The following is a 10,000-nucleotide window of genomic DNA, read 5'->3' on the forward strand; positions in this document are numbered from 1 at the left end:
CTCTGTATCTGCTCGGGTCTTCCTGGGCAACCCTCTGAGTAATGTTCCATCTCACTCTGCAAAATACTTCTTCATCTGCCGTGACCATGAGCCGTCACACCAGTCGAATTCTCAGAGACGAAGAGAAAACAGTACGCAGGATGCAACTCGGAAAATTGAGCAACATGACCAAACAGTCTAAGCTGATGCTTCCGAATCATACAAGTAACATGTATGATTCGCGGTGATGCAAAGCTGAAATATCCCACGCAAAATGTATGTCCAAAGACGTTTAAGTTGAAGTGGATGACAAGAAACAGGGGAAGATAAGGAGCAAAGATGATAACTGGAAGTATCGATGAAACGACCCTGCTAGAGATCAGATCTGTATCTGGAATCTTGTTTCAGCAAGACAGTTTGTGACATGATGGCAGAATGTTATAGTGGACAGAGCCATAAAAGCTAAGAGACAGGATTAGAAAGACTGGAAAAGGAACAAAAGAGTGGTTAGAAGAGAAGTTATAAATAGTATGGAGAGATGTCGTCGAAGAAAAGTATATACAGAATGATATCGGCAAACTAGGTCTCACCTATTCTGAGAAATAAGATGTATAGCGATGCTTCTATAAGAGACTGTTGAATGAGAAGAAAGTGCGTGAAGGAGAGACAGAGAAAGAGAGTCATGGAGACAGAAAGACAAAGAGAGAGAGAGAGAGAAAGAGAGAAAGACTGCATCAAATAGATACAAAAGTGGGATCAGTTATTTAAGCTGACAGCTATACTTTTAAAAATGCTACTCTACATATGTTCGTGTGTGTGTGTGAGAGAGAGAGAGAGAGTGTGTGTGTGTGTGTGTGTGAGAGAGAGAGAGAGAGAGTGTGTGTGTGTGTGTGTGTGTGTGTGTGTGTGCGTGAGAAGGCAGAGAAAGCAACTGGACTTACCACGAGTAGTCACTTGAGAAGTTGAAAATATTCAAAGAAATGCGACAAGTGCTACTCATTCGTCAGGAGATTTGTTTAATAGACGGCGATGTCGTAAACAATGACTATCGTAGCAGTCTCTACATCAGCTGCTACAAGGACAAAGAACGAGTAAATATGCATCAAACTGACGGACCAGGTTACGAAAGTAACAGAAAATGTTATAGCTCAGATGAACAAGAAAAGAACTGGCTTAGAAGAAATGCTGCTCGGGCTTGTTTTAGGGCTAGGTGGCAGTGATACCCTCTTCCTGAAGAGGGTATCTCTTCCTAGAGAGACAACTACAGGAGATCTTTGTAAAGAGTAAGTCGTTATAGAGAATGCCTTTGATAGAATACCACGTTGTTTTCTGACTCTTATAAAAACTAGAAAAACTGGAAAAACTTGATGAGTGGCTTGCAAGAATGATGTAAACCGCTACAGATAAGCCGTCAGCAAGCTGAGTGTTAAGGATTAATTCAGTGAAAAATTAAAACTGCTTGTAGGTGTCATGTAGAGCTCAGTTCTAATCTTCTTCTGTTTATTATAGTTTGTTCAGGTCTTAACTGAAGCATTTGGGATCAGGTGCTCGTGCGGGGGGGAGGATTTTGTATGGTGGTGATCTAGCTTTCACAGCTAAGTCCGTCGAAAATTTATGGTAAAACTTTCAAACATGGAAAGGTGAATCACAAGACACCCGATTAACGCTGGAACGTGCACAGCCGAAATTTAGTAAAAGTAACTACTAAGATGAGGACACCACTCCGACTAACACAATATACAAAACTCTACTGACAAATGAGGCATCATTAGCGACTTATAACAGCAGATGCTCTGAGTATTTACTATTCACGTTGACACGTGCCTTCGTTCCAACATGAAATTTTGGGGAGTGTTTTTACCTTTTTTTCTGCCACGAACAGCCAAAATATGCAATACATAATAGAGACAGTAATGGCGATATTAAAAACCAAACGAAGTATTTTAATGTGAGGCAAGGCTTTGCACATGGCCAGTCACATGATCAAAAAAACTTATACATTTGTCCAGGAATTACTCCATATCATTGGGGAAAATGAAGTTGAACCAAATACCATTTGATATATATATATATATATATATATATATATATATAAACACACACACACACACACACACACATATACAGGGAGTCTCCAGAAAATGTATACACACTTTAAATAATTGTAAAGTAGGTGTTTATTAAAATACATTTCATTTTCAAAATTTAGTAGAATCTACAGACATTATTTTATTGTTTTGTCAACGCCTGTTTCCAAATTGACGTCCGTTCTGATCCAGGCACCGCTGACAACGCGAAGCAATGGAATCGCAATCATCATAAAACAATTCGTTTGGTATTTGTGTGTATTCTCATTCAATGGCTGCTCTCAAATTTCTCGAAAATGGGGTCACAACTTCAAAATATTGAGTGCAAGCTAAGTCTACAGTAATTCATATATTTTTCTTGTGATTTGCCTTGCATTCACTACGCGTTGTTCTGGCCTTACCCACGATCCTTTATATAATATATATATATATATATATATATATATATATATATATATATATATATATATATATATATATATATATATATATATATATATGTATGTATGTATATATATATATATGATATGCAATAACCACTCCAAATAACTGTATATATTTGCATATTTTGGACAGTTAAGGAATCTGCTTCCTTCAGTGCACATTTAAATATCTGAAAATGTTTCGGAATATCTGTCACTCCAACTGTTGAAATAAACGTTTTTGTATCATTTAAATTATATATCAGTCTTAAAAGGACATCAAATGTCATTTGAGTGTCCGTGTACAGAGATACTGGCTGGGTTACAGGGAAACGAATCTCACAGGGTACCCAGCTTCAGTTCTTACATTTATAAATATCAGTTATGAAGTCAGTGGAGTGTTTCAAGCTTGAGAATGCCAAATATAAGGCATTGTGGTATTTTGTTGAATTCTCGTCAGAGTTTTTTCTATTTCATTGTGCCAAATATATATATAAATATATATATGTGTGTGTGAGTGTGCGTGTTTGTTTGTGTGTGTGTACCTATATATGTATATACATGAATGCATATATGTATCATACACAGACACACATGTATAAGTATGTGTTAACATATTATATAATATATAAATATGCGGAGGCGCAATGGCTCAGTGGTTAGAGCAGCGGACTCCCGGCCATAGGATTGCGGTTTCGACTCCCAGAACGGGCGTTGTGAGTGTTTATTGAGCGAAAACACCTAAAAGCTCCACGAGGCTCCGGCAGAGGATGGTGGCGAACCCTGCTGTACTCTTTTACCACAACTTTCTCTCACTCTTTCTTCCTGTTTCTGTTGTGCCTGTAATTCAAAGGGTCAGCCTTGTCACACTGTGTCACGCTGAATATCCTCGAGAACTACGTTAAGGGTACATGTGTCTGTGGAGTGCTCAGCCACTTGCACGTTAATTTTACAAGCAGGCTGTTCCGTTGATCGGATCAACTGGAACCCTCGACGTCGTAAGCGACGGAGTGCCAACAACAAATGTATAATATATAGGTGTATGCATATATGTATGTATACATTCATACGTATACACATTTATCGATCTATCTATCTAGCTAGGGTACTGCATGCGCGCGCGCGCGTGTATGTACATTACATGACTCATTCCAGAAGTCTTGAGACTTTTGCAGGAAACATTCATTTCGAAAAAAAAATATGATCTCCTTCAAAGTAGGACTGTGGCCCATTTCTTATTTCTTTATTGCCCACAAGGTGCTAAACATAGAGGGGACAAACAAGGACAGACAAACGGATTAAGTCGATTACATCGACCCCAGTGCGTAACTGGTACTTATTTAATCGACTCCGAAAGGATGAAAGCCTAAGTCGACCTCCGCGGAATTTGAACTCAGAACGTAGCGGCAGACGAAATACCGCAAAGCATTTCAAACAAAAAAAGTGTTAAGCAGATTTCTACTGCATCACCGGCCACTCCTCCATGTTGCTGGGGTGTGTGCAGCATTGTGTGTTCTGTAGGGGGAGTGCAAACACTTCCCGGTATTGTATTGCATCATTTTGTTTTGTTATGGGATCCGGATGTAGTCTTTTGTTTGTGTTAGTGTTTGTATTGTGTGTTGTGTGTGTCATACAAGTTGTATTCTGTTGGGTATCCGACATATAGAGTACATGCTATGATGGTTGTTTATTTTACTGGATGGTTACTTTATAGAGTATGTCTTGTGTTTGTGAATTGTTTTGTTTGTGTTGCATTATTAAATTGAATTGATGTCTTACGTAGGATGTAGGGTGTCTCTGGCAGGTTCTTTTGTTTTTCGAATAACGTGTAGTGTTGAGACTCCAATATATGTAGCTTCTACGTTTTTGTTCAAATGTTTTTAGTTTCTTTATCATACCCAATGCTCGTCTGGTGACCTTAGCGAAAGAGGTTGTGTGGTGGACCAGGTTGAAAGGGCTGAAGACAGACACTTTCTTCTTTGGCCATACCCTCATCAACTTTTTCAAGTTCCATTTTAAGAGGAAAGTGAGGATAGAGAGGGAAGTGTTGCCTCCCAGCAATTTTGTCAAAAGGTGGGTGAATATAGCGCGAATGGCTCGAGTGAACGGGTCTACTCTAAGCATGCGGAGAGGAGACAGCACTTGCCCTGGAGGTCAGGGTGATCGTGGTTTTGTGGGGTTTCCAGGAGAAGCCCTTGGAAGTCTCCTTCTTTTGGGGATTCTACTTGTAACTTTTATCGTTTTTCCTTATTTGCACGTTCCAATCCCATTCACTTTCCATTGTGCTGTATCATCCCAAATCCTTTAAATAAATCCTCAGTGATTAATAAAGAAAAGATTATTATTATTATTATTATTATTATTATTATTATTGAGTGAGAGAGCAGTGCATGCCATCAAAGTGACACTGGGGTAAAATATACGAAGCCCAGTATACCCATCATGACTACCCGTCTGATAAGGGTACACCAGGCACATGCATCACAACCATATGTGCGTGACATGGTGATCTCATATCAAGATAAACAGCGCATGACCTTGCAGGTGGGGGCCCAGTTAGAATTTTCATCAAGTCGAGTAGCCCATCCCGCTCAAAAGGTCCCTGAATAAGGTTTGTTTAAGGATGTTGAGCAAAACACCCATGTTTCCAAAGGCGAATTATTCAAACCCCAAAGAGCTCCTTTCAACACATGGCTATGATGCTCCCCCACTACTTCTGCTCATGATCAGAGATGCACATATCGTCAGCCACCAAGGGACATGCTCAACTGGTTAAGGTCAAACAACTGACAAGCAAATCTGTGGTATTAAGCAGAATATTTGCTAAGACAAAACAATGTACATGATAACACTTCCAATCAATTAAGATCAGAAGCCATGAGAGCCACTGACTGGTACTGCATCCGGGCATTTATTATTATTATTATTATTATTATTATTACTATTATTATTATTATTATGTTGTTTTTTTTTCTTCTTTCTTCAAATTTTCTTCCATTTCTCGCCGAGTGTTTTCCGTACACCTAGGGCAGAGAAACTCGTCGTATGCATTCCCAGTTTATACACGCAAATTCACAGGTAAAATATGTATTTAAAAAAAAAAAAATCATGAATGGATGTTGTTTTCACAGCGATAATGCTCTTCTGAGTCTTACAAAATAAAAATAATAATAATAATAATAATAATAATAATAATAATAATAATGATAATAATTATTAATATTATTATTATTATTATTATTTTGTAAGACTTTAGGGTGTGATTTGAGTGAAATAAGGCTACTATTTCTTACTTGACGACTGCATCGACGTTCCAACATAGGTTTCACGTTGTGTTGACATTGTGTGTTGTCGTTGTTGTTGTTGTTTTCCTTCTTGCAATAAGTAAGGGGGGGGGAGGCATCGTGGCAACAAAGTAAGTCAATGACACAGTTTGACCAAACATCAATCGATAAACTAGGCATATCGATTAAGTGATTGCTTTAGATCACAGACACCTTTTTCCTATTATATTCGTGTGGTGTTGGTGGGAGACGATGCAGTGATGGGAGAGGGTTAACAATATACGGGACGATTAAAGAAAGGGAAAGAATAGGTGTGTGTGTGTGTGTCTGTGTGTGTGTGTGTGTCTGTGTGCCGCTGAGAGGTGGGGGAAGATTGGAATACTTGAACGAAATGTTGTTAATAACTTATACAGACCCATATATAATCACTTCTCTCCTCCTCTCTCTCACACGTTCATATATGCATGCGTATCTATGTATAAATGTGTGTGTGTGTGTGTGTGTGTGTGTGTGTGTGTGTGTGTGTGTGTGTACAGGCAGACATTGTTTTATGTTATTTTTCCGTTCTTTTATTTTTGCTACTTTACTTTATATGTGTATGTGAGAGAGAATGTGTGTGTACGCATGTGTGTACCTGTGTGTGCGTGCGTGTGTGTGTGTACGTGTGTGTGTGTGTGTGTGTGTGCGTGTACGTGCGTGTGTGTGTGTGTGTGTGTGTGTGTGTGTGTGTGTGTGTGTGTGTGTGTACGCGTACGCACTGGCGCAGGAATGATAATATTCTTAATTAACTAAGCCTAGAAAAAAAAAGAGCAAGAACAAGTGGAAGCTTAGAAATATTGCAGCTAAAGTTAGAAGTTGATTTTAAATAATGCAGCGCTTGGGTGAGTTCAAACGGGGGAAAAAACCCACCAGAAAAGTAGGGAAATGATTAACGGGAATTCGAGAGTGCCTTTGGACAGCATTTTGGCAATGTCATTAAATCTGATGCCCTATTTTCTTCTCTTCAAAGCACTCTTTTATGTGCATCTCTAATTGAGATCACACTCAATGGTTTACGCTTGAGTCTGAAGAAGATGATTAAATTTTTGTGCACTTTGGAGAAAGGATGTTTCTTGGTTAAGCTTTATAGAAAACATGAATGCTGGTGGTGGGAGATCTTGGTAGATGGAGTCAAAGGACCACGTGTGTTGGATTTCCAGAACTGCGTGACCATGTCTTGAACCCTTTGTCTATAGTAGAGATGATTTTTCATTTTATAGTAAGGAAAGGTAGACTCTCACCTCCCTTAAAGCTCCACACAATTTCTCTTTATTTATTTACGAACTGACTAGTGGAGGCGCAGTGGCCCAGTGGTTAGGGCAGCGGACTCGCGGTTTCGATTCCCAGACCGGGCGTTGTGAGTGTTTATTGAGCGAAAACACCTAAAGCTCTACGAGGCTCCGGCAAGGGATGGTGGCGAACCCTGCTATATTCTTCCACCACAACTTTCTCTCACTCTTACTTCCTGTTTCTGTTGTGCCTGTAATTCAAAGGGTCAGCCTTGTCACACTGTGTCACACTGAATATCCCCGAGAAGTATGTTAAGGGTACACGTATCTGTGGAATGCTCAGCCACTTGCACGTTAATTTCACGAGCAGGCTGTTCCGTTGATCGGATCAACTGGAACCCTCGACGTCGTAAGCGACGGAGTGCCAACAACATTTACGAACTGACTAAAACGTGTATGTGTGTGTGTGTGTGTGTGAGAGCCGGGCGAAATGCTTAGCGGTATTTCGTCTGCCGCTACGTTCTGAGTTCAAATTCCACAGAGGTCGATTAAATAAGTACCAGTTAATCGACTTAATCCGTTTGTCCCCTCTGTGTGTAACCCCTTATGAGCAATAAAGAAATAAGAAACGTTAGCACAAATGTGTTGAGTTATTCCATATTGCTGTCTGTGGGGATGATGTCTTTATCCCGATAGCTGGGTGGTATGGAATAGGAGGAGTTGATTTTAAAAAATTGAAATTTTGGTAAAAATTATTTTTCGGAGACTTGGCTGTTGTTTCAAACATGTCGAGCAATTACATCACAGCCTCCCTGTTTTTGTCAACTGGTTCAACGAGCATCAATAACATATCCATAATCTAATGGTGTTCCTGTTTTATAAAACGGATATATATATGTGTGTGTGTGTGTGTGTGTGTGTGTGTTTGTGTGCAAATTCCCAGCTATCTACACGATAAAACTGGTATTTGATGTTGTGATTTCATAAAATGCAGTCTGCTGGTGTAGGGAATCTGGGTACTAATCACTGACAGAATGATTTAGAAGATATTTTCACAGGGTTTATTCAGAAGACAAAAATGAAAATATCATTATGGCTTTTGATTAATATCAGTTACAATTGTTTCAGTAGCATTCCACATCAAACCACGTTATACAAAAGTAATTATGTGACAAACTACACAATACCGGAAACTGAAAGCCCGCCGTATGTATATATATATATATATATACATATGTATGTGTGTGTGTCTGTGTTTGTCCCCCACCCCAACATCGCTTGACAACCGATGGTGGTGTGTTTACGTCCCTGTAACCTAGCGGTTCGGCAAAAGAGACCAATAGATTAAGTACTAGGCTAAAGTCCTGGGGTCGAATTGCTCGACTAAAGGCAGTGTTCCAGCATGGCCACAGTCAAATGACTGAAACAAGTAAAAAAGAGTAACAGAGAAAAAGAATATATATATATATAAATGTGTGTATACATATATATATATATATATATATATATATATATATATATATATATATATATATATATATATCTTAATATATAAAATCCATCCTGTCTGTCTATTTGTGCACTTATAACTCGAGTATTGTTTATCCAATCGTGCTGAAATTTAAGCATGGATACATGAGAGTGCTGGGCGTTCCATAATCTGAAAAGATTTTCAAAATCATTAGTTTCAAAGTGAGAATCGCTATTTTTGTAATCTTTATGTCCTGTTTGTTCCACCAGTAAAACAACCAGTTGCTCAGACAGTCGGCTCATGCCTTTTCGCTAGCAACAAGGGGAGTACAAAACCGTCGCTATGCTGTCTCTCTTCTTTCCTCTCTCTGTGGGGTTAATAATCTTAATCCTTAGTTACAGTTTCTCATTCAAACTACATAATAGGCAGAATTGTCAGATTAAGACAGTAGGGTGTTTTGAGGGATTTAACTGCTATGATGATGATCATGATATATATATATATATATATATATGATGATGATGATATATATATATATATATATATATATTTATTTATTAAGATATGTTATTTATATTCTTATTTTTCCAGAGACCTGAGGAGTGACTGTATTTTGAGTAGAATATAATCCTGATCAATTTATTGTGAATTGTACTGGTTTTTTTCCTGCTATTATGTGGCCACGAAACGTGTGTAGTCAACACTTTACCTTCTATTTTATCAATTTACTAAGTTGAATTAAATTTTTAGTCTAGTATTTTATAGATTTTAATGGATTTTATACTTTTTTTTTAGATCTTATAGATTTTTAAATTAGTATTTTGTAGAGTACGCTTTTCTGGATGGTGATTGGTCTCCGTCATTCTTTGAATTGTATATCATTGGTTCTTCTCTAAATTATATATATATATATATATATATATATATATATATAGATATATAATACAGAATGGGACAAGAACGCAAAACATCCAGACAGTTAGGTGATACAAGAAAGGGACAAAACATACAGATAAATGATACAAAGAAAACATGGACATGTCATTCGGAGTTTTCTCTCTTCAGTCGAGATCCAGATTATCTTTGCAATTTCGGCTGGTTATTCTCGATATTGCTCCAATCTGGCCAGTCCCAAGGAAAAACTAAGCTAAGAGCATTAGATTCCTTGGAAGAAAGCAGCGAATGTATACAAAAACAAGGACGGAAAAAAATTAACAATGTTACACAAATACAGTAGGAATAATAACGGGACATAACAACAGACGTCTTTCGACTAACGATGAATAAAATTAAGCTGGCCGTATATGGAAATAAGGCCTTACAGCCGGGATACAATATATATATGTACATATATATATATATATATATATATATATATATATATATATATAACAATTGCAGCATGGAAGGTGTTTATAAGCCATTTAAAATAACACAAAAGCCGTCAGATTCACAATTTTGTCAGTGAACAGGTCGCGGTCTCAAAGCG

The sequence above is a fragment of the Octopus bimaculoides genome, chromosome 11, assembly GCF_046866305.1.
Source record: "Octopus bimaculoides isolate indiv1 chromosome 11, ASM4686630v1, whole genome shotgun sequence".
Lineage (NCBI taxonomy): Eukaryota > Metazoa > Mollusca > Cephalopoda > Octopoda > Octopodidae > Octopus > Octopus bimaculoides.